We start from the raw sequence: 25893 nt of genomic DNA on the forward strand, positions 1-25893 counted from the left end.
TTATTTCTGGAACCAAGTGCCAGAGTCCCACATTTTTTCTTTCTTTTTTTTTTTTCCCCCCCAAATCAATGTGTTTACATTGAAAGAAATTGACTAGAACAGAAAGAGACCCATTGAAGAGAGAAAGCCTGAGTGAGCGCATTGGAGAAAGTGAGAGAAAGGATTATTGAAAATATTCTAAAGATAGACACTTTTAGGTGAATCTGTTTCTCTCAAATGAATGGTGAGGATAATTGTGCACTCACTTCACAATCTCTTCAATTCCTAGGAAAGTAACTTTATCAAATGTTATGCCAATTTAATGTCATCTTGAATGTTCTTCCTTCTCTCTTTCTTGATCTCTCCCTCATGGGTCCCAGTTGGCATCACTTCATGGGCCTCCCTCACCCTAGCAGTGCTATGTTATAGTAGTAAAGAAATGACTGACTTGAATATTTTCAAATTCTATTTAATCATGCTTAAGAAGCCTTAAAGAGTGATTGGGGTCTTATGAATGTTCCTATAGATTTGGGGACACTATATATCAACTAATACCATGATTAAATGGTTAATGGTTATTAATACTCAGAAAATAGGACTAGACCAGCTTCCTTGCCCCATAGACTAAGCATAGGAATAGGTCCCTGATCACAGCTGCTGTGTAAATATAAGCTTTATTACAAAATAAAATAGCCTGGTCCTAATATTACATCTATTTAAGGAAAGGAACATATTTCACATCCAGTTCCCCTCACAAAACCTCCCTCGCAATTCAATCATAGCTGAAAAGGAACCCAGCCTTGAAATAAACTGTCCTGTCCTCTTTCTAAGGGGGCTTAAAATGGGAAGTGGGTTTCACCTGTCAGGAACTTCTGAAACCCTGGTAGGTCTCTAAGGAGTATAGATTTTTGAACTGGAAGGAACTTCCTGATCAATCACTCCTCCAGGCTTCCTTCTTTGCAGAGGGTAGGCTGGCTCCTCACAAGAGGTACCTGTGATTCTGGCAACAACTGAAAATGGGTCTGTGTGGTTTGATGGTCCTGTGTCATTTTAGAAATTCAGGTTGACCTGATGACCTGGGTTTGAAGGTGGGTATCTGGTCTTTTGGCAGAACTGAGGAAAGCAAGTCTACATTGGGTCCTGTGAAAACTGGAAACTGGTTCTTAGAACCAACTCCAGGTAATGATAAGCCTGGGAGTCTGGATGGTCATCTGGGTTTGTTTATGTGTGTAGCCTACAGTGCAGTACTTAAAGGGTATGGGAAATTTTATCTGACTTGTTAACTTTCACCTGTTTATTTCAAATCCTTCATTTAAAATGTTTGTAAACAAGCTCCATATAGTATCCTTGGACAAAGAAAGGAGTTTCTTGGTGTTTTAAAGAAATACAGAGGCCTAAGGTTATATAGCTCAATGGTAGAACTCTTGTGTAGCATGCTCAAGGACCTGGGTTCCATTACCAGCACCACCAAAAAAATAAATAAAAATGAAAAAGAAATTGAGCAGAAAGTTTTGAGACATAAACAAACAAACAACAATAACAAAGTAGAGGATGATTTCCAGCCAGTACCTTCTGAAAAGGAAGCGTCAACATTTAGTTTTGCCCCACTTGCTGCTGCCAGTGCTTTGGGGCTTTTTATTATTCTATTTTCCCCCCTTTAGCAAACCTTTTCAGCCTAGCTCAGAGCTTTCCCCCAAACACTGATTTTTCCACACTTTTTCTCACGTATTTAAAATGGAAATAAATATCTGGAGCTTAAAATAAAGAAGTGATGGAGGTAGGGGCACATGATCATTTGTTTATTGCATTCGATCACTGTTTTGAATAACAGGGTTTTCACTTCCTATGAAACCTTAGCGTGAGGGAATGCAGCAGCTGGACTCAGAGGGATGAGGAGAGGCAGGCACTTGAGTGTTTGTAAACTCTGGGCGGCCCGCCCTACCCGGCTGCTGTACTTAGCTGTCTCTACTACCTAAGGCTAGAAGTGGAAAAACTTGATTTGCGTGTTGTGCCTGCAATTTTTTTTTCCTCTCTCTCTCTCTGTCTCTCTCTGCCCCACACCGCCCTCTGTACACCTGACCATGCACAAGCCTATCTGCAGCGGCTCCATGGCAGGGAAAGCTGGGGAGCGGAAGAATGTGCAGAGGGAGGGCGGGCTGGGTACTTTTCCATTCACATCTCCACAGTGGCTTTTCTTGTTTATTTCAACCTCCACCCGCAGGAACCTTTCAGCTGCCTGAAATTCGAGTCATTAAACTGTTCCCTTAGGTCAGACTATAGAGGGCTCGGTGCATGTTCCCAACATGTCAGTGTCTATGTAACCTGTGTACACACACACACACACACACACACACACACACACACACACACAAACCTAACTCTGCGGGTGCACAGAGGGAGAAGGAAAAAACTGGACTTATTGCCAGAAAAACCTTGGTTTCTAATTACAGCTCTGCCTAGAACTTTATATGGGACATTGAGCAAAGCCACTACTGAAGACTCAGTTTCCTCAGGTGTGTGAAGGAATAACCCAGATGATTTGTAGGGTGCCGTCTGCGCAGAGTTCCTAACCTTTACATCTACATAGACTTTTACATAACTTTAGGATGAGGGTGAGAAGGAGCTGTGTGTACATGTGTACAGGGGGTGGAGCAAAGGATTAAAATGTAAACTTGTAAGTAAAGAAGGCAGTCCAGAAACCTCAACTCTATCAATTTTTAACCAATTGTAGACCAAAGTCTGGGATTATGCTGAATGAGTCCAAAAGCCGATTGAAGGTTTAAAATGTTAAGAGTTGGAGAAGGTAGGTACTAAGACCTTGGACCTTTGATCTCCAGCATTGGTAATCAGAAGTGACAGTTCTCAAGTGCCTTTTCTGCCCTATAGTTGTTGTTTTTTTTTCCCCCTCCCTTTTGTTTGATTTTGGAAACTGTCCCAGTCAGTGATAGAAGGAGATGACACTTATAAAGGGGATAGTCTTTAAGCCACTGGGTTCCATGTGAGTGTTGAAAATATTTCATAGCATTAGAAGGAGGGGCAGAAGGAAGAAGAGGGGAAAGAAGGATCTAGAGAGAGATTCCTGGTAAGAAGCTAAGAGGTGGTTCAGCCATCTTTGCATTAAAAGTAATTATTTGAAGTCAGAGAAAACAACATATGAAGAGTTTGCCCTTTAAACAAAGAGAGAGGAGGAGACTCCACCTACCAGACCAAACTTGAAAGCAATAAAAGAACACTTTCTATCAATATTTCCTATACATTTTCATTCAACATTCTTCAAAAGAAAGGTCTAAAGTTTCTCAGGCATAATTATCCAGCGTTTAACAGACCCACAGCATCCTCAGGAAATAATAAAGTAGCTCCTATTTATCAGTAACGACCCTCTACCGTCTCTCCTCCCTTATCATATTTAAATTCTCTAGTATATTGGAACTAAGCACAGTCAGGGTTGAAACCTATTTCTTTCCTTCATTGTGAAACTGTTGGGAGTTATGCAAGAACTGGAAGAGTCTTTAGTATTATCCAACCCACTGCTACTGATTTTATATAATTGGAAATTGAGGCCCAGATAGAATTTGCCACATACCCTGTCACCAACAGAGCTAGATCCAGAACTTTAAATGCTTGGGTTCTAAATCCTCTCTGCTTTTCCCACGGTTTACTAGTGGGCAGTCTTCAAAAGAGCTATTTGCTGTGGACTCACATTTATAGAAGGCCTCAAATTAAGAGTTTTGACAATATCTTCACTGGGTTTATACAGCAATGTTAGTGGCACATGATTGAAAGAAGACCATCATACTCAAGTTTTATGTGAATTCCAGTGCAAGACCATAGGGTCCTAGGTTAGTGTGTGATATAATATGGTTGATAAATATATAATTGTCCTATGAATAATCTCACTACAAAGGTAAGATTTAAAGTATATTTGGCCTAGAAACAATGACAAGCAGAAAGTGTGCCTAGAGCTCGGATCTTGGCTTCTAATGTCATTCTCTAGTGACAACAATCAGAGCTCCTTAGAGAGATGGCTGAGTCTAGGACTGGGGCATGAGGCATACACAATGAGAATGGAATATCTTGTAGCACCATGAAGTAAGGAATTGCTTAAAACAAAATGTTTATAGGAGACATTTCAAGGACACACAGGAACTTGAACAACTTTCAATAGCTAAAGCTGGAATAATTTGAGAAAAAAAAATACGTTGGCTTATAACCCAAACTAGTGAAACAAACAAACAAAAAACCCCACAAATCTGTACTAATATAAATAAATCATTCAATAAATTAATAAATGAGAGAGAAGAAACAAGTATTCCATGCAGAAGAATTCCAAGTAATTTATATAGATAATTTGCCATCAAAAAGGGGAAGCATAAATCCCTACTCTTTTTTTTTTTTTTTTTGGTGGTGGTACTAGGGATGGAACCCAGGAGCTTTCTACTTCTGAACTATATCCCCCAGCAACTGCCCCCACTTTTTATGTTTTTAATTTTCAAACAGCGTCTTATCATGTTGCCCAGGTGTCCTCAAACTTGTGATCCTCCTGCTTCAGCATTCTGAGTCACTGGGATTATAGGCATGTGCCCCCCAAAAATCTACACTCCAAGTGTGGGCCGCATCTAATACCTTCTTTCCAAAGAATACAGTATGGAAAGATAATGAGGAGAGAATAACTTAATAGGGAGAATTATGACAAATCCCATCTCAGCCAGGCAATCAAGGTCAATATCAACAATAATAATTTTATGGGCTGGGGATGTGGCTCAAGCGGTAGCGCGCTCGCCTGGCATGCGTGCGGCCCGGGTTCGATCCTCAGCACCACATACCAACAAAGGTGTTGTGTCCGCCGATAACTAAAAAATAAATATTAAAAATTCTCTCTCTCTCTCTCCTCTCTCACTCTCTCTTAAAAAAAAACAATAATAATTTTATATACCCTCTATGTGATATAATGTAGTTGTCTTACCATATAATCGTAAGAAAAAACATCAGACAAATCTAGTAAAGGGAGACCCTACAATACTCTTGACCAGCAATTCTCAAAACCTTCAAGGTCTTCAGAAACAAAGTCTGAGGAACTGTCACAGTCTAGAATAACCGAAGGAGACATGACAGTTTCATGTAATGTAGTATCCTGGATGGGATCACGGAATAGGAACAGACATAAAGTCAACCTAAATAGAACTGAGTCAGTGATGAACTTAATTAATGATAATGTACCAATGTTATTTCATTAATACAAATGCACTATACTAATTTAAGATGGTAATAATACAAGAAATGGGTACAGGGTTATTTTCTCTACCATCTTCTCAATTCTTCTGTTGATCTAAAACTGTTTTTAAAAATAAAGTCTGTTAGCTGGAAAAATATATACCTACTTTTTTGAGATTTTTCTTTTCATTTCTTCTTCTTCTTCTTCTTCTTCTTCTTCTTCTTCTTCTTCTTCTTCTTCTTCTTCTTTTTTTAATGCCAGAAAACTCTAAAAAGTGACCTAGGCTTTTTTTTTTTCCTCTCTCTCTCTTTTTTTGTAAGGGAGAACCAGGGATTGAACCCACAGCTGCTTTATCTCTGAGCTACAAATCTCAACCCTTTTTCCTGTATTATTAGAGAGTGTCTCACTGAATTGCTTAGGGCCTTGCTAAATTTCTGAGGCTGGCTTTGAACTTGTGATACTCCTACCTCAGCCTCCTGAGCCACTGGGATTACAGGTATGCACCACCACATCTAGCTTGACCTAGCCCCCTCTTAAAATTTGAATAGTCCTGCTTCCCACTCAATCATTTTCATAGAATAGAGTCAGGGAAATGGGAGACCTTGCTTGAATATTATTTTTGTTTTGTTAAATTGGAAGCACTTTATTTAATTTCTGAATGCCACCATCTGGATAACACTAGGGAGGCACCAAAGGCCAAATGTCATTATGGGAGTAGATGAATTAAGCCACCTCTTTGATTCACATATTCAACCTTTCTCTGTGTTAAGCCTTCATGGAAGCAAGGATCTCTTTGCCACCAGTACAGAGAGACATATAGAACTAGAGGATTCTTTGTTGAGGCTGTAGGAGTCCCCAAACTTTCCAGAGTGTCTGCTATTTCACTACATAACTCTAGTAGAATTGTGGATTTCATCAGACTTGTAACTCTGGATGTTTACAGAAGAAACATGGACCAGACCCCAAAACTCTATGAAGATATGCATCTGATCTCATAGACTAAATTCTGAAAGCCTCTATCCTCATCATTCACTTCACCAGTTCTACAGTTGACAAAGGTCCAGGAAGGAATTGATTTGCAAAGACCACTTGGCAAATTAATGGTAGAGTTGATTCCCATCAAGTCCACCCTGAATCATTTATTTTGCTGCAGCATCTGAGGACTGCTATTATATTGATAGACATTATGATTTCAAAAGTGCTTCATTAATTTCTAACCAATTGTCAGTTAACGATTGCTTCTAGTTCTAATGCTACACTTGAGTTTTAAATGTTTCTTTGTTTCTTCCCTTCAGCTTTCCCCACCTCTACCAGCATATTTGCCAAAGTATTTATGAGATTTTTGAACCAATACTTATATTCACTGTGGAAGGCGACATTTAAATAACTACTGGTGAAATTATTCCTCCTGTATCAATTAAGATGACTTTTTCAGAGTACTGTTTGATTACATGTACAAAGAATCATAAGATGGTTGCTGGGTCATGCCTTTTGACCCAGTAATTCCATTTCTAGAAATCTGTCCTCAAGGCATAATTCAACATGCAAGGGGGAAAAAAATAACTTTGGGTAAATAGATGCATCCTAGCATGTTATCTAACAGTAAAAATTCTAAGAGCCTACATGTGCCATCATTAGTAGGTTGGGAGAAAGGGTGTTGGCTAAAGAATGCTTAAATAAATTACAATATAACTAAATCTGAAAATTAAAGCTGAAAAATACATATGGTAACATGAAAGTGAAAAGAAGTAGCATGTGTGTGGGTGTGTGTACCTATATACACACATATATATACATCTATACCTGTTATAGGTGTATATATGTGTGTGCATAGTATATTCACAACTATATTTAAAAATATTTTTCATAGAAAATTGACTAGATATTATAAATGAGTGCATAATTAACAAAAACAATTACAGTAACTATCTTGGGATAGTAGAAATTATTGGGTGCTTTTTTTTTTCTACTTTAATCTATTTTGTATCTTCCAAAATGTTTTTCATCTGTCTCATGAGCACACACTCAGAATCTGAAAAACCCTAAGGGATCGCTTTCAAGCACGTACAATTAGGCCCTTAATTCAGAATTTCGAATATTTGACTTAAAGTTGGAACCACCCACATCTGTAGGGCCCACAGTAAAAGTGAGAGCTGCCCACACTCTCGTGGAGAGCATCTTTCACTCTGGGAGCCACTTGTCTCCAGAGCAACAAAATAGACCCTTTCTGTGCATTGACCGTAATGAGATGGAGGAGAATCTGCAGGTCTTTGATCTGTCTCCCGCCCACTTGGTGGTGGTGTGATTATCTTGTTTGTTGGTGTTTCATGGCATTTGCAAATGTCAGAGGGTTTCCTGGTTACTATGCTGTCTCTATGAGGCCACCCAAGAGCCTTCCTAGTAGACAGAACTTCTTTGGGATCCTCCTGGGGTAACAGGTGACTTTTTTTTTTTTAAGTTTATTTTATAACATGTTTGGCTAGTGAATGCTGAGGGAAAAGGTTTAAAATAAACTCAGAGTTTTATCATCAGACAGTCACAAAGCCGTTAAGAACTTTGTGGGGAGTATACCATTATTTGGGTCACTGGTTCTCAAATAAGGGCATGGAGCTAGACATCAGAATGTAGAAGGATGAGGGCAGGGATCAGGATGCTAGTAAACCTGTCCTTAAAACACTGATGTGATTCTTCATTCTTGGCTCATTCTATGCACTCATGCATTTCTCACTCAATCATATACTTTATTAACTGTCTCTTTTAGGTAGACACTGTGCTAGACACTAGGGAAACAAACAGGAATAAAACATGGGACTCTGACCCCAGGGGGCACACCAGAGACTAAGAAAATAGAAATCCAAAAAGATTCTGAAGCTTGCTTTAGGTTATGTAACAGATAGTGCCTGAGCCAGAATTATTCCCCAAATGTCCTGATTCTGACCCAGTAAAACCCCAGGGCTTCTTCTCAGAGGCTTGTCCCTGACCCTACACCCTGCTAGGGCAGGTTCAGCCTCTTTGAGTGTTTGATTAGAGCAGAGTATAACCCCACCACCTCAATGTGCCATGCAGGAAAGCCAATGCCCTATGGTAGAAGACCAACAAAGACTAGTGCACACACAAGCTCAGCTTTCTGTACCCTCAGTACCAAGCAGACTCAGCTTTCAGGCCAGAGCTTCATAGCTAAGATCATCCATTCTTCAAGTGAGACTAGAACCCTGTCTTGGACTCCAAGTCTAGGTTCCTGCTTAACTCCTGTCAGTCCTCTTCTTGGAGAGCCTGGATCCTGAGTTTTATATCCTCTTGCATTCAATTCCTGTCGGGTTCTACCATGATCAGATAGATTACCCTAAAATCACATACAACCTCAAGCAACAGCCACAACCTAGACTCTAGACCCTAGCAGAAACTAGGCACCTTGTAGATTCCCACTCAACCAAAACCAAGTTCACCACAGTCCATGGGCATCTCAGATCTCTGGGTCATAAACTCATAGGTAAAGTCTCAGGTGCCAGTCTTGCATCCAGACTGCTCTCCATAGCACCCTAGTCATCAAGGCCCAAACTGCCTCAAGATAGATTGGGCTCTTCTGCCAGGAGTTGTAATTATTTTCAGTGGCCAGGAAAGGACATTGGATATTGTGTTAGTCAGCTTTCTATTCCTATAACAAACACCAGAGATAATTAACATATAAAAACAAAAGGCTGATTTTGGCTCACAGTTTTAGAGTTTTCAGTCCTTGATGAATTGGCTCAGTTGATTTGGGACTGTGGTAAGGCAGCACATCAAGTAAGAAGCATGTGGTAGAGCAAGAATACCATTCGTTTTATGTCTGGGAAGCCGAAAACAAGAGGAAGAGGAAGGGACTGGGGTCCTCTGTCTCCTCTAACTTCTCTCTAACTTCTTTCCAGTCTCATGTACCACAGTTTTCTACACCAGACCTTTGGTCATTCCCCAGGGACTCATGCACTTTCCTCCATTCTCACCCATGTCTTGGCCTCTGCCTTTCCCTGATAAGCCATAATAAGCTCGAGGACAGGAGTTGTCACTTTTGTTTTCTTAGAACTGTGTCCAACAAATGATGCTTACTTAGAAAATTTTGACTAAATTAAAGTAGGTAGAACTGAAAGAGAATTCTATGTGAAATCTGAGGATCTGGGTTCCAGTTAAAGCTCCAGAGCTGACTAAGTTCTGTGGGTCTCAGTTTCTTGTTCTCTAAAATGGTAATTTCTGTTAAGGGTACTCACAGGATTCTCATGAAAATATCAAGTACAATGGAGAAGAAAGTGCTTTGAAAATTATAATGCACAGTTCAAAGTGGTTGTTGAATGATTGAAGGGATCATCAAATGAGTGAACTATCACAGTTATGTAAAGTCATCAGGTTATTCAATAACAAATTCTGAGGCTCAGATTATATCTGGGAACAATGTATTTGAAGTACCCTGACTTGATTTTGTAACTATCCTTAAATGTGAGTATTTCACTTCCCCAAATATTTTAACCCCTTAAGCACTAGAAGACATAGGTTGCTGCTAAGGATTCATAGTGATCCAAAAAGAACAAAAGAGATCACCAGAAAGTCTTTTTGTTCTTGAAATGCAGAATTGGAAATGAACCATTTTCCAGTAGTGGGAACTGAAATCCAGTGTTAGATCCTCCTTTTTGGTACCTTCTTCCTCTTTCTTCCTCCTCTTTCTACCTTAGCTCCTCCCAGCCCTCTCCTGCACCCCAGTGGAAAAAGAATTAGTTGTTTTGTGCTAACTTTTGACTTAGAAAAAGGTACAAGCAAAATACAAATTTATGAGAACTATTTTCTTGGATGAACATGATGGCTACTTATAAAATTTTAAAGACATTTGTTAGGGGTTAAAAAGATAAATATCTCAAAAGCCCATCTCATATTTTCTATAGTCGATAACAACAGCTAACAAATGGAATAGAAAATCCAGTGGACTCAAGAGAAATAAGTCACAACAATCTCCAAAGGGGCTGGGTTGGTAGTGTTCAGGGGCATGAGAACTCTTAGAATTGGTTGCACCAAGGTTTTGCCAGCACCAAGCCCATGCTCAATAGCTCACTTATTTTTGGATCTCTAGAGGTGAGAGGGAGAAAATTACTGGTGTATATTGCTTCAAAACTGCAATCTTGAAGACACTTCAAAGTGAATAAGCTGGGATAAACCCAGGAATCCTGGACAATGCCTACCCTGAGCAAAGACAGCCACCTCCCTTTATGATTTTTTTTTCTTTCCCCTCATTATGTTCCAAACACCTCTCACCCAACCATACCTGTGGAAGCTACATTCCTGCACAAAGCTAAATTTATCTGGGGGCGGGGGGGGGAGCAAAACACAAGAAATATTCTATCGAGATACTTCCCTTCTCGATTCTGAAAACCAGGGATGTTCACTAATAGAATAGTGGAGTGCTGTTAAGATTCTAAGGGCTTAGAACTGGAAAAGGTGGAGAAACAGGACCCATTCAGCTATATTGCCTTATTTTATCACCCATTTGGTTGTGCTTTTTCAGCCTGAAATAAGCATATGCTCGTATTCTCAGGCCTTACTAATAGGCAGCCACAAGACATATAAACTTAACTACCAATTACAAATTGAGCACTTGCTGTGTGGTAACTCAGGGCTAGATTTTGCATTACAAAGAATGATACAGAGCCATTCCTAAAGGTGCCTGCTACCTAGATCAGCAGAGAAACATTACACAGGTAAATCATCAGATGTATTTTCTGTCATAAAGTATGAGAACTTAGATATGGGCAATAAGAAAGCTGCTATGAAACTTGGGAAGAACATAATTGACCAGGAGAAAGAAACTTTCTGCTGAGATTTAAAGAGGAAGATGGGTTATCCAGGCCAAGAATGAGGGGACAAATGTACCATGCAGGGGCAACCGAAGTCAAAACATTTAAGTGAGTCAAACTGGAATGTTCAGAGACTGGAAAGAGGCCAACATGGTGGAACATGAAGTTAGAGGAGAATCAGGAGCTAGATCATAAGTCTTCATAGACCATGGTCAGGAGTGTATACTTTATTCTGAGTGCATCAAGAAAACATTTAATGTTTTTTTGGCAAGTGGTGACAGGATAGAATTTATTTTTTAAAGAAACCATCCTACCTATTGTGTGGAAGAAAGGGGCAATGGAAGATGCTTTACAAGGCTATTGTATGAGCTCTGGTGAGAGATGAAGAAGTCCCTTGGACTAGGGAAATGGTGAAATAGGCACTGACATGTAGAAAGGTTTGAGATATCCTTTGAATTTAAAGCCAACAGGCTTTAACAATAGATCAGATTGAGAAGGAGTGGTAGAGAAGGAGAGTGAGATTTCAAGAATGAATTCCAGGGCTGGGGTTGTGGCTCGGTGGTAAAGTGCTCACCTAGCATGCACAAGGCACCGGGTTCGGTCCTCAGAACCACATAAATGTAAAATAAAGATATTGGGTCCACCTAAAACTTAAGAATAATTTTTTTTTTTAAAAAAAAGAATGAATTCCAAGCTCCTTGGTTGGAGAGCTGGATGGATGTATTTCCATTTACCAAGTTAGAAACAGGGCAAAAGACAACCTCTGGAGAGGGACAGCCGATCACACATCAGTTTCAACATGGTATGTTTGAGATATCTCAGGGGAAGATGGCAATATAGACAATAGGAAATTAAAGACCTGAATTCAAAAAAAAAAAAAAGAGAGAGATGTCAGTTTGGAGATAAAAATTGGGGATTCATCAAATAGAGACCGTATTTGAATATAGGAGAAAGAATTGATTTTTGTATCAGACCAGAATTTAAAAAAAAAATAGCAAAGGTGTAATTGTCTTTAGAAATACCCAACTTCAAACTCATTTCTCAATTTACAGCCAAACTGGAAACTGAAGAAGTGAAATCACTGTAGGAAACGGGACTGATGAGAGAGGACATCCTCTTCTCCTGGGTCAGAGGTTTTTTTCATTTCACAGCATATTTTCAACATTTGACATCAACACAGTTGGCTGATACGGCCCCCTGTATCAGATATAATTCTACAGATGTCACTCATGGTTTCACACCACCCCCACATTTTATAATCTGCTTTGTATGAACCACCACACTCTCATAACTAACTTGTTCCCTGCTTCCTTCAATCAACTTGGAACTTTCTCCCCTGGTTCCTTATGAATATACCTGGACAATTTAATATCAAGGAGGTCTGAGCTTCTGAAGACACATTTCCGCATAGCTCCCTATGACTCAGCTTAGCACTCAGTTCCTTTATACTTATTTAGCAATTGGACTATCTTTCTCTTGAATGTGAGCACCTGAAGATGGAGAGCTATCTTGTTCTTCTCCTTGATATGTTAATCTAGTCCTGCACCTAAGATTAATAACCTAACCACTTTATACATCATATCGGTCTTGAATGAGAGGTGACCAATTCTTCCATTTTTCAAATAAACACATTTGCTAAGCATATGCTATATGTCAGGTACACTGCAAAAGGTTGTACTTTTGTTCAGTCCTTAAAATATTGTTATGAATAGAGGGTATGATTAGCTACTGTCAAAAATGTGCTGGTTTATTCATGATTACACATTTACATACCTTCCATTTAATTCAACACACATTTAATGTGCACTGACCATGTCTACAGAAATAGAAGAGCAAGGCTCTGTCCCTTAGCACTCTAAGGCTGGTGCAGCAGGGAGTCATTCACACACACACACAAGCCACAGCCAGGGCTGTCTCTGAGCCAATATACTTAAGTTGAATTTGAGAATGTGATTTCTTTAGACGGATAGATCTAGGGAAGTTTCTGAAAGATGTGGGACTTAAACATAATAACAAAATAATGTGAAACAAAAAACAATAGCCATCAAAACAACAAGCCTACCTTTGAAATAATGAGAGAAACCCTTTTATATAGTTCTTAGGATGCACTGTTATAAGAACTTTATACTTGTTAATTTATTTAATCACTACAACAATCTTAAACATGGGTGGTGTTGTTATTCCCACTTTATAGACTGGAAACTGAAGAACCGAAAGGTTAAGTAGCTTACCTAAGGTCCAAACAGCTTGAGGCAGAGCTGGGATTTGAATTCTAGCAACCTAATAAAGTCTGTGCTCTTAGCCTTTGTGCTCTACAGCCTTGGGAATTAAAGAACTTCTACAAGCAGGATAAGGAGAGAGAGTTTGGGAAGAAGGCACTTCAGACAAAAAGCAGAGCAGAGACAATGGCATAGAGTTTGGGCATATATCTAATAATGCTTGATTTTTTAAAAAAATTTTTGTGACCAGAATGGAGAAAGCACTGGAATATTTCTCTGTGGAGCAAAGGTGTTTCATTGACTTGGTTTAACTTCCTGCAAATGCCTTTTCCTGCACCACAGTTCTGACAACTAAGTGTATTCTTTGCCCACTACTCTGAGTAAAGCCCTGTGCTATCCTCTTCATATATATTCTACTTCCATCATAGCCCTGAGCCTGAGAGGTAGGTGGTATTACATTTTAAAAGAGAAAATGGTTCAGTTCTGCCTCCAGTTGACTTTTTTTTTTTTTTTAAGAATTCTAGTGATTCCTTAGGAAGCATATTAGTTTTCAGTTTCATACTTTGCAGACTCTTCGTCCCTAGGAACCCTAGAGACGGAGTATCACTCCTGTATTAACACATGCAGCTTCTCTGAGAATGGAAAATCCCAATTAATATCTTTGTCAAAATCTTCCAGTCACTCCTGTATTTGGCCAACCTTTCTTGTGTGTGAAAGTCAACATTTAAATATGAAACCTGGCTTCAGTTTCCAAAAATTTAATTGCATTATTAGGAAGTAGTTGAAACTGGGCTTTGTGAATCGATGTGGGAAGACTAGGCGTAAGGATGGCCAGCAGTTCAGGGCAACTGTTTAAATACTGGCTACAACCTTGGGTCACCCTGGTGGCAGCACCATGTCCAGGTCAAGGAGTACCACACATGTAGGGCACGCTCCTTGGCCCTGTAAGGGACTATAAATCAGGGTCTAAAGAAAGGACTGCCTTTCTCATGGATCCCCTGGCAAGTATGTCAAATACTAAAGAACTGTGATCAAGTTAAAGCCTGGATAAACAGTCACAGCCAGTCCTACAGCCTCCAGCAGCGAGGGCTGGATTCCCAAGCATGGCCTTTGTTTATGCATGTTCTGTCTGGGAACCAGGTTCGGAAGACTCTGTGTTCAGTCCTGTCGTCTTCCAGATTTGATTAGGGGCTCTTAGGAGAGATCTGACTCAGCTTGGAATGGCAACCTTGAAGAGACAACAAAAAAGACAGATAAGATAACTAAAGCTTTTAGTGCAATAGGAGGGAAAATGGATGGAGTGAATATTGGGAAGTTTTCATGGAATTTTCAAGGTCAGGGGTATAATGAAGGGCCTTGTTCTTGAATGCTGTTGTCAAGCCTTCCAAAAGAGTCTTCCTTGCATGCTAGTCACCAAACTAGAGGTAGGGGATTATTTCTTCCTATGCTTCTTACCTTGGTTTACTCATTTGTAAAATTTGCAGGTATCCTTTTAAGGATTAAAAATAGTAAAGCACAGGAAATGGCCTATGAACATAAATTTGTAGAGAGCACACTTTTTAATCTACTACTCAGCTATGCCAACTTTTTGGTAAAAAAATAAGACTAGACAGTCTCATTTGATGGAAGCTTCGAGATCATCTGGTCCAACACCTGAGTACGGTGGATGAGGAGTCTGTGGAGCAGCAGTGTTACATGCCTTCTCCAAGGTGCTCCCACTGCCCAAGTTGCCCAGGATGTTAGAGCCTTTACAACACAGTCTTGTTTTTTTTTTTTTTTTTTTTTTTTTTTTCCGACAGGAAACAAATGAGGTAAATATCTGCATTTTATAAGTCAGGAGCCAAAGGTTCCAAAGAGCCTATAAAAAGGTGAGAGGAGTTCAAATTAAGGTTGATCTAAATCCAAAACCCATGCTCTTGACTCTGCACCATGTCACCAAGTTTTCTGCCTCCTTGCAAAAACTTTTTCTTAGGATTTCCAAAAAGCACTTACTGAAAACAATGGTAACCAGAGAGGGAATTTTTTGTTGTTGTTGTTATTTTTTTTTTTCAAGTCTGTCTATGAATCCCTATGTAACACGGCACAATTTTGTAATCTAAAATGGCCAACTGTACCCGATGACCCAGTCCTCTTTCACCCCTAACGCTGCAATTGGTGAGTCACACCAAAGGAAAAATTGTCCTCCTTTGCCTCCAAATCCAAGTGGTTTTAAAGAGAAAATTCACTCATTTAAAATTATCTTATATGTTTCTTATATGTGGGTTTCTGAGGCCCCTGCAAGGACACATGCCTCCCACTCCCTTCTCCTAACACCCAGTAGGTGTTCTGTAAATTTTCTGGTGTATAAATTTTTAAAGTTGGTACTCTGTCAGTATCCTATACACAGTTACTGGTCATTTGGGGGTTATTTCTCTGATAAGTGGGCTCAGTTTATTCAACCTTGTGAGCATCCAGCCAAATGAACTTAAACATTTGCCAAACCATACCATTACCATGCATGTTTGCATGTTAGAAATATACATATAGATATATGCATATATTTAAGAACATTTATTAAGCATTATTGTGTGACAGGCACCTGGTGAATGGCTGTAAAATATGATCAGCAAGTTAAAATATAGACTTGGATTGCTAATTATAAAAAAAAAACTTAGCATTTTTTTAATATCACTGCTTTAAGAAAAAAAATTTTCTCAATTGTTATCATGCATGATGAGAGAAAATATTCCTAGTGCAGTGGTCTATATTCATAGGTATGGATTTACTCTGACCTTCCTTTTTACTTTTAGAATTATACCTAATAGCTTAGTTATCTGCCTGTGTCCCCACTTTAGATCTGTGAATTATCCATTTGCCCAAATTCATGGCACTAAGGTAGCACTGTTGCTGCTTAATTGTTTGCACCAAAGTCTCTGAAAAGGCAACATCTTTATGGAAAGATGTTGAGATGAAGATAGTTCTCTGACACCAGATACCTATGTGTCCTCTCTCAAGTTACCTCTCTCAGCCTGGGTCTTCTTGTCTTTAAAGAAGGAAAAACAGCTATCTAACTTGTAAATATGAACAAAAGGAAAAGAAATAATCTCCAGAACCTGGTAAACAAGGAATAAACCTGGTAAATCTTTTGACCCTTGCCATGTCCTCAGTAAGATATGTCTTCCAGTCCCTCTTCCTGTGTCACTCCCATATTCAGACACCCCATGAAGGGTTTTTTAATTAGTCACTAATGTGGAACCCTTCACTCCCTTCCCTTACCACTGAGGTAGATATATGAGTCTGGATAATTATTTCATCCATATGCTTCTGCAATTTACTAATCTGCACTACAATCATCCCACTCTTAGAAAGTGAAGCACTTTCCATTTGTTACCTCACTTGATTCTTACAGCAGCCCCATGAGAATCACAAGCCAGTGTTGTTATCCTTCCTTGACAGATAAGCAAGTGAGGGTTAGAGAGGTTAAGTGGCTTACCCGGGTCACAATTCCCCTTTCAGGTGTATGAATCTGAGTTCCAGCCCTCAGCTTCTTGTTCTATCAACAGCTTTGGGATTTTTGTCACATACTGGATGACAGACATTTGTATTCTGGTCAAAATAAAATTAGGAAAGTAAATGCTGATGGAGAACAGGTCAGTGCATCTAGCACTACCATCTCCACTGGGCCCCACCTTGGCCTCTGGGTCAGTGACCCTTTCTCCTGAGCATTCCTGTTTTAGCCTCTCAGTTTGTCCAGATCCTCTCTGAAGCTCAGAGCATATCTCAAATCCAGGCTTCTCTATGAGGCCTCTGGCCAACCACTTGACCCATTTCTGCAATTAATATTTACTAAATGACTGATATTGTGCTCCATTGCTCTTGTGGAGTTTCCCCCAAGCAAAGAGAAATAGTAATAAATAATAAATAAATAAACAAATAGTAATAAACTCCATATACATGATATTCTTGATGGTAATAAATGCTGAAAAAGGAAAAAAAAACACAAGAAAGAAGGATAAGGTATATGTGAGGGAAAAGAAGGAATTCGGTATAGAATGGTTAAGAAAGTGCTCACTGAGCAGATGACATTTGATTTAAGACAGAAAAGAGGTGGAGAAGAGAACTATTTGGACATCTGTGGTAAAAGCATCAGGCAGAAGGAACTGCAAGTGCCCAGGCCCCGAGCCAGAGCATGCCTGGCATGTTTGAGGAGGCGGAAGGAGGCTGCCATGGCTGGACCAGTGAGGAGAGCAGAGTAGGGGAAGTGAGGTTAGAGAGGACCTCATTATATATACTCTAGGGCACAGGAAGAACTTTCTATTATTTTGCCACTGAGGGTTGGTCCAGTATCTAAATTTTGTTTTAGCAGAATCCTTTTGGCTGTTGCATTGAGATGAGCAAGGTAGAAACACAGAGACCATTGAGGAAGCTATTATAATAATCCTGGAAAGAGATGATGGTGACTTGGGTTAGGAAATAATGAGAGCTGCTCAACTTCTGTGTAGATTTACAAGGAGGAAGCTAAAATTATTAATGATAGGTTGGACACAAGTCATAAAGAAACAGGAGTCCAGTACAGCTCCAAGTTCTTGGGCCTGAGCAAACAGTAACAAATGTAGTAAGTACTATTTACTAAGAAAGGAAAGGCTTCACGTGGAGTGGATTTGAAAGAGTAAGGGGAATATCAGGAACTCCGATTTGAATGTACATATTTCATAAGAGAAGTCGAAGTTGGAGATATAAATTTAGGAGTTGGACATAGCATTTTATTAAAACTGTAACACTGAGTAAGAACCCTAAGAGAGTGAACCCAGAACAAGAAAAGGCCCAGGGACTGAGCCCAAGGACTCTCCTTGCTAGAGGTTTGGGAGAGGAGGAAACACTAGACAAAAGGAATGAGGAGTGGCCATGAGAATAGGAGAAACCCTCCATTATGCCTTCTGGGAAATCCTGTGGAAACTTGCAATCCCTCATCAATAGTGGTTTACATTCCTGTGACAGAAGTAGACAAGAGGCAAGTTATCTTTAGAGTGGGAGCTGTGCCCCTTCCCTGCTCTCCACAGTGCTCAGTTTCTAGGAGCCCTTCACTTAAACCTAATTAACTTGTCATCTTACAGCTGAATCATAAAATGATAGAGGGTAAGGGACCCAAGAAATCATCCTGGTTTATCACTTTCCCACTGTGTTCTTTGGAGTGAAGCAAAGGAGATGTTTTTCTTTATCATTGGGAAACCCATAAAGCTGTTTCCCCTCCTTTCCTAGAAGGGCTAACAAAAGCAACAGTGTCCTGGGAGGCAAAGACACAACCTCACCCCTTCCAAGAAATATTTGGGACTTTTGTCAGACCTTAATCACTTTGGAAAGTTCCAAGGTCTTAGATCTTCCAACGTCGAGATCTCCACAAGGTAGAAGGGCCAAGGGAGGAACACACTGTTTTCTGAAGACTCAGCCTTCTTTCAGATGGACCTCGGAAGAAAGATGCCATCCGCCATGTTTGTTCCTCTTAAGATCATCTGAAGACCTAGAATCCTAGACAGGCTGGTAGAGATTGTCTAGTTCAAGCACCTCCTGGAAAAGATGAGGGCCTGGGCCTCCAAAGGCCAAAGTAGCTCATTTTCAATCACAATATCAAGTGTCTTTCATTCAAGGCTAAAATCTAGATCTCAACTTGGAAATTTTCTGCTTGGATTCAGAACCAAGTAATGTATGAGCATTTGCCACATGCCTGGAAACATGCCAGATGCTTCCACTATTGCCATTCCTGTTCCTCACCATAATCCTCATCATAGGATTATTCCCTCACCTTTCAGATGAGAACTTTGGCGCTCAGACAGGAAAGTGGCATGACCAGGGTCACATGGCTAGCATGGGAGCTCAGGCCCATTGGACTTTAAAACTACTGCACATCTCCTGTGAGTCCTCTGTGGGACTCACAAGTTCACATACTTCCACAGTGTAAGCCATCACTCCAGGACCCTGCCCTCCAGCCAACACCATAGGCCTCTTTAGCCTGGCATGTTAGTGAGCGATTTAACTTTGAGTCCAGTGTGTGGACTCTGGAACCAAACTGCCTGAGTTTGAGTCAAGATTTTGCCATTTATTAGCTAGTGACGTTGGCTCAAGTAATTTCCCTAAACCCTAGGTTCCTCATCTGCAAATGGGAACAAGGATATATGAACCCCCAGGAAGTTAGGATTAAATAATATTAAACATGTAAATCACTTAGCATGATGCCTGACATGTATAGTACATGTTCAATAAATGTTAAATATTATAGTAAAGGGATGAAGCTTTTTGTTTGTTTGTTTGTTTTTGTTTTTAAAACCCTGGGGCTGTTTTGAAAAACACTGTCCAATGTTTCAAAATCCTTTCCTGGAAGAAAAGTGAAGAGGCCAATACCAAAACTCAGGCCTGATAGGTCTAATATATTCAGCAATGCTCTGTATCAATATGCTGCATTAGGAAAGCAGGACCAGAAGTGATATGGAATTAGGGACTTACAGGAATTAGATCTTACACAACTGATATAAAGTCAAAGGAATGTAGTAAGTCCCCCAAATCCTTTAAAATACCAACAAAAACTATTAATAAACATATACATATGTGTGCATATATATATATGTGTGTGTGTGTGTGTGTGCTTATATGTGTGTGTACATATGTACACACACACACACATAAACACAAAACAACAGAATGAAACTCACCAGAATGTTCCTAATGGACATCTCTGAAAGATGAGATAGTGAGAGGTTTTATTTTTATTCTCATTTACTTTTTAATTTTGCACAGGTCTTTAAAAAAGAAATTATTTGTTAATATTTATTGATCCTTTATTTCACACTTTATTCCTAGTACTCCTTTTTTAAAAATATTTTATTTTTAGTTGTAGATGGACATGATATTATTATTATTATTATTATTATTATTATTATTATTATATTATTTTTATTTTTATGTGATGCTGAGGATTGAACCCATTGCCTCATACCTGTGAGGCAGGCACTCTACCTCTGAGCTACAGCCCCGGCCCCCTAATTCAAGATAATGTATTGAAGGCATTACAATTTTAAAGTTAATTATGGGGAAGAGATAAGGCTGATGAAATTGGAGAATATCAGGCCCAGAAATGTCAAAGGCCCTGTTGTCCAACTCCTCATTTGGTAAGTGGGGATTCAGATGTCCACAAAGGCAGGTCACTTACCAAGACCACACAGAACCTGGACAGAACTTGGGACTTGGCACTCCCATCAGAGTGTATCCATACCACACCTTCTCTCTCTAAATTCACACTCTTGGCTGATTTTATGATTCAAATAATGATCAAGAGAGGAGGAAAGGGGCGAAGTGGCCATTTATCTCAGTTTTATTTGGCAGGAACTGGGAAGCTTCTCTCATAGACAGGCACTCTACATTGATTTGTTTTCTTCAAGACCCTGGAGTGCCCACAGCAGCATTCTGATCACCAACCATCATTTCTCTTCCCAGGATTCCAGAGGCAATTCAGGTCTACTCTTCTAATAGCCTAGCATTCAAACTGTAGAGTGTGTCAGGTGACTGGACAGGTTGGATGAACGTACTATCTCTTGTCACTCTCACTGGTATCAGACAGGTGCTTGTCTAAAGTTGCTCCCTGGATCTCAACAGAAATCTCAGGTCATTGCTTCCAGACAACCTTCTTACCAGTCAAGCTTACACATAGCTGGTCACTCAGCTAAGACAAGTAACGAGCCAAGAAATATCAAAAAGAGTATGGTTTTGATATACAGGATTTTATTATGGGCATTAGTTCCAATAATTGTGGGCCAGTGAACTTTCAAAGCAGTCAGCAGGAGGATGAAAATGTGACCTTGACATTACCCTATTTTTTCTTAGGCCTTTGAGTCGCTCTGGGGTCCAAATCTAGAATCTTTTAAGACTTCTAAAAGATTATTGCATTGGAAGAGGCAACAAAATATAGAAAAACATGCTAAGTCAGAAAAAGGAAGACTATATTTTGATGCTGTCATCTGTCAGTTATATGACCCTTTCTAGCTCTGATTTTCTCCCTGAAATACTGGGGCAATAGTCATTCTTGTTTTCAAATCCAACTGTATTATTTGGCAGTCAATAGAGTGAATATAACCTCAATGTCATTATTTTAGTGATTATAATTCTAATATTAATTCTCAATGACATTAGGCTTCTTCCCAGAATGAAATTAGTCTCCAGGTATTCAGTGCTTATATTTTGAATGGCCTGGGTAATAAAGGTGTGAGGAACTAAATAACTAAATAAAAGCCATTCTTTTCCTGGAAAGCTCTGTTATTGAATCCTCCTCTTGGAATAGAAAGTCCCAGCCACACTGTAGGGAGCAGAGCGCAGGATCCTCTTTGATGTCACCACTCCACCAATGGTCAGTATCACTTCTCTTTTTTCATCAACTGATCTAAAGACCCTATGTTTGGGCTTTTCTGGTGATCATTCAAGTCCCCTACTTGATCATATATCACAGCCTAAGCAACCAAAAGAAAGATACAAGAGGGTAGAAAGAGAGTTGTATTCTTTGGAAGGATGACGGCTAATAAGACTTTAGTTTACAATCAAATAATTTCTTTAAACAGAGAAAGTCACGGCAAACTCAGACAGGAACAGGCAGGAGCAGAAACATGAGCCCGGCTCTCTGACTATGAAGGTTACCACCCATTTGTGGTCCCTGAGAAAACACTAGAACACCCTGCCCTGCATTAACAAACATAGACCTGGCCTTTCAGGTACAATCCTTCTAGGGATGGGCATCTTGTCCCTATGCGGGGTTCAGCCTAAATCCAGGAAAGAACTGTAAAGATTCTGAACCCTTCTGGATATATACAGATTCATTTGCCTGCCCACCAGTGTTGGACTGTGCTACTCCTTCATCTGACCAGCAAATCAACACAAATCCAGGCTAAGTGGGTAGGAATCAGGAAAACAAGGGGGACATAGAGTTAGAGAAGGGAACCTCTTCAGTAGCTCCTTTACCATGCCATTCTTTAATTCCTGAGTCATTCTCCGCACCCACAGTCCAACCAAGAACCAACAGCCTTACCAGATACAGAAAGATGCTGCAAATACTGCCTTTTGTATGGCTATGGCAATTTGACATGATATCCTCACGGTTGCCTCTTACACACACCTGCGCATCTCCTTTCAAGTCATTGATTTCCAGCTGGACCAAAGAAAGACCATTCTTGTATAAGACAAAGCCAGAGAGCATTACCCAGTGTTGAATCTTGAGCAGTGCAGGCATGATAATACTAATCAGTGGATTGATGCAGGTTCTGTTGGGAAATACTGCATTTTAAGGAAGTGTAACCTTTATACTTCTGAGTTGGGCCAGGCAACATGCCAAGAGGACTTGATTACACTATAGAACAATCCAGTGAGCTGCATTGTTTGTGCCCAGCCATTGCACTGGGCACAAACCAAGGAGGATGCAGGGATTCTCAGAGGATCCAGGGAGAAGGGAGCATGCAGATAATTGTCAGGTACCACAGAAAATACCAGTAAGGTGATCCTGCCCTCTCCTGTGTGCCAAGCCCAGGTTTGGGCATGTCAGTTGCCTCTACTAAACTTTTTGTTCCACAATGTTGCCATCTATATGTCATCAAATTGCATTATCTGGAACCTCATGGCTCAGAATCCTGGAATATTTGTGTCATTAGAACTAAAAGGCTCAGAACTTATTCAGAGTTGGTTTCTCTCTCTTCAAAAAGTTGAACAACTTTTTAAAAAAAATTCGAAATATAAAACCTAAATATTAAAAATCTAAATATAAAACACTCCAAGTGTTGGCCTGGTAAGAGTTGAACCAGAGAACCATAAAATTGTTGGGTTCAGAAGGAAATAGTTTATTCCATATTTGAATTTCCAACATAATACCCCTACTGAAGTATCCATTCAATTTTTTTAGATATTGCTAAAGCAGAGAAATGTCCACCTCCCAATGTGGGCCATTCCATGTTTGGCCATGTTTTGAAACTGGACAGTTTAAATTTGGACTTTTTTTTTTACTGGACCAATTGTAGGTAAGGATTCATCACAAGATGGTATTTATTAATAACAAGTGGAGCTCTGTGGGGTTGGTGACTTCAGTGGATGCAAATAGGATCCATAACTATAATACCAACCCATATGCAAATCTTTAGTCATACAGTAAACTGCCAGGAATATTTACAAATGACAGGTGTAGGTACTGATGATAAAGGATGGTGTGAAAAGACTTCTTTGGTCATAGAGAAAGGAGCTAGATCTAACTTGCTTTAATTTTCATCTTTAAAGGATCATGGGAAAATCAGGCCAATATCACATCTTTTTGGACATAAAATGGGCAGCCAACATCTCCCAGCACTTCAGTCATGTGTAGTGAGTTTCTTCTTCTCTGTTGTCATGAACCTGAGTCTAAGTCAGAAAATCATAGAATTACGTTCCTAGCACAGTTTTAGAACGGGGAGTTTCTCAGAAGTGGTATCTGATTTCCTCATCTTAAAAGTAGGAAACTGAGGCTCAGAAAAAGGAGGCAGTTGATTCAAGGTCACAGAGTCCTTTTGAAATGAAGCCAGAACTAAAATTTGTCTCCCAACTTCTACGGCAGTGCTCTAATCTTTAATTATCAAGGATAAGACGTTGACTGTGTGCAGGGTGTTATGGTCTTGCTAATGTGCTTTAGAGCAGAAACTATAGCAATTTTATAGACTAGAGAAATGAGCCAGTCTCTCTTGATTCTCCAGGTGACACCTTTATGAAGTATAGATTGCTAAATGCCTTTTAAAACATTAATACACTACAAATAACACACACATTGTCTAATATTATCTGCTTACAAATATTATCGAAATTATTTCCATTATAAGAACTGCTAGTTACTGAACATTTACTTTGTTCTAGACAATTCCCATTTATTATTAGCTCTTATCTTTTCAATGACTCTGTAAGGCTGGTGTTGTTATGACTGTTTTTCAGGTGAATGAGCTCAGTCTCAGAAGACAAACAGCTAATGTGGCAGAGCTAAGATTTGGAGCTCAGTCTTCCTGACTGGCTCTAAAACTTGTGCTGTTTTTACCACCATAACCTTTTTCACTTCACCACCATCTGACCCCACTCCCTGGTACTGGAGATTGAACCTAGGGCATGCTAGGCAAGCCCTCTACTAATATGCTACTTCACTTTCTCTATACTCTGTCAATCCACTTTATACCCTATTCACCAACAATCCCCAAACATTTTACATGGCCGTTGCTGAAATGGAATAGACTTGAAATTTTTAAAAAAAAATGTCTTGACTATTAATTTGATTATCTCATCAATTTAGGAAGCAACTCCTATATTTAATATTCAAGTAATTCCTATATTTAATTTAATTAGTATTTTTCATATTTTCATAGAAAATAAGGGAAACTAAGACCCTAGCATCTGGTGGTGAGATGGAATGTATTATATGTAACCATAAATAAATAAATAGAAATAATAATATTATGAAAATATTTATTCACCAGTCACTACTTTGAAAACTGTTTGTACTAAAACATGTTTGTATTAGAAGGCAACCTGCAGAATTTAAAATCAGAAATTTTTTTTTTTTTTGCAACAGAGCTAGGTCTAGCATTTGCCTAGAAATCTTCACATACAAATTAGTTTTTTTAATGCATACACTTTAAATATACACATTGATGTTTTAAATCTGTTTTGAATATGGATTAATGAGTATTTGTCTTGATAAAGAAATATCTGCTTTTGAGGTTAGAGTAATGTTTTATATATTGAAAATAGATCATGGGTTCTGATAGTTCCAAAGATGTCTGGTAAGTAAAAGAAAATGGGACTGTGTAAGGTAGCAGAATAAGTCTATTGCTACCCTCTAAGTCTGGGGTGAAAGTTCATAAATATAGAACATAATGGTCCACTGGCATCCTGCTGCAGAGGACAATTACATATGACAGTTCAGAGAAGCCAGTCTCTGAACCGATGGAGAATTGTCATCTTGTCAATAAAGTTGTTATAAGACACATGATTTATACCTTTATTTCATGCTCACTTTAGCAAGAAACTGTCAGAATTTAGCTTCCTTCTAAAATTCACTGGGATACTTTGGTTCAGCTATAGAAACAATTAGATTCAGATAGAAGCACAATAAAAGTTAATTTTAATGAGTGTTTACTATGAGCCAAGCACCTTCTATGTACTTTACAGGTATTGACTCCTTGGTTTTCACAACTGAGTGGAAGAGGAACTGGTGTTGTCTCTGCTTTGAGGAATGCCTAAGTTTGTACAGCTGCTACAGGAGGAAGCCTTTGTTCCGGAGAGAGGCAGAGACTCCAGGGCCTGGGGAATCCTAACACAATGTTCCACTGCCTCTCATCAGTCCTGGCCAGCAGATAGATCACTCCTCCACAGACAGTAGCCTCAGAGGAAGAGTGATGTCCACTCTTGGTAAGTGTTTGAGCAGGATATTTGTGGTTTCTGCCACCTCACTGCCATCATCTTCTTTACCAGACAGAGCTTCCTATTTTGATGGGTGAATCATCTAGCTATTCTTCGTGATCTTCAGCACCATTTCCTCTCTAAGGGGAAGCTTATTCATGCTCAGAATCTGGCTTCCTTACTGGTCACCTCTGATTGTTCTGTTGGTCGTTCCCTGAGCTTGAATAATCTTTCCTCTGCCAACAACAACTACTCC

The 25893-nt window shown here is 39.4% G+C and overlaps 1 protein-coding gene across 38 annotated transcripts in view; it reads left to right on the plus strand.

The window, feature by feature from the left end:
* Positions 1-25893, plus strand: part of LOC144376351 (uncharacterized) — a 222917-nt gene that overhangs the window by 2539 nt on the left and 194485 nt on the right. For all 38 annotated transcript variants that reach the window (XR_013436740.1, XR_013436712.1, XR_013436709.1 and 35 more), the window contains exon 2: positions 25407-25646. The gene's annotated coding sequence lies outside the window, so the exon portion shown is untranslated. The remainder of the gene's footprint in view (positions 1-25406; positions 25647-25893) is intronic.

The sequence above is a fragment of the Ictidomys tridecemlineatus genome, chromosome 3, assembly GCF_052094955.1.
Source record: "Ictidomys tridecemlineatus isolate mIctTri1 chromosome 3, mIctTri1.hap1, whole genome shotgun sequence".
NCBI classification, from domain to species: Eukaryota; Metazoa; Chordata; class Mammalia; order Rodentia; family Sciuridae; genus Ictidomys; species Ictidomys tridecemlineatus.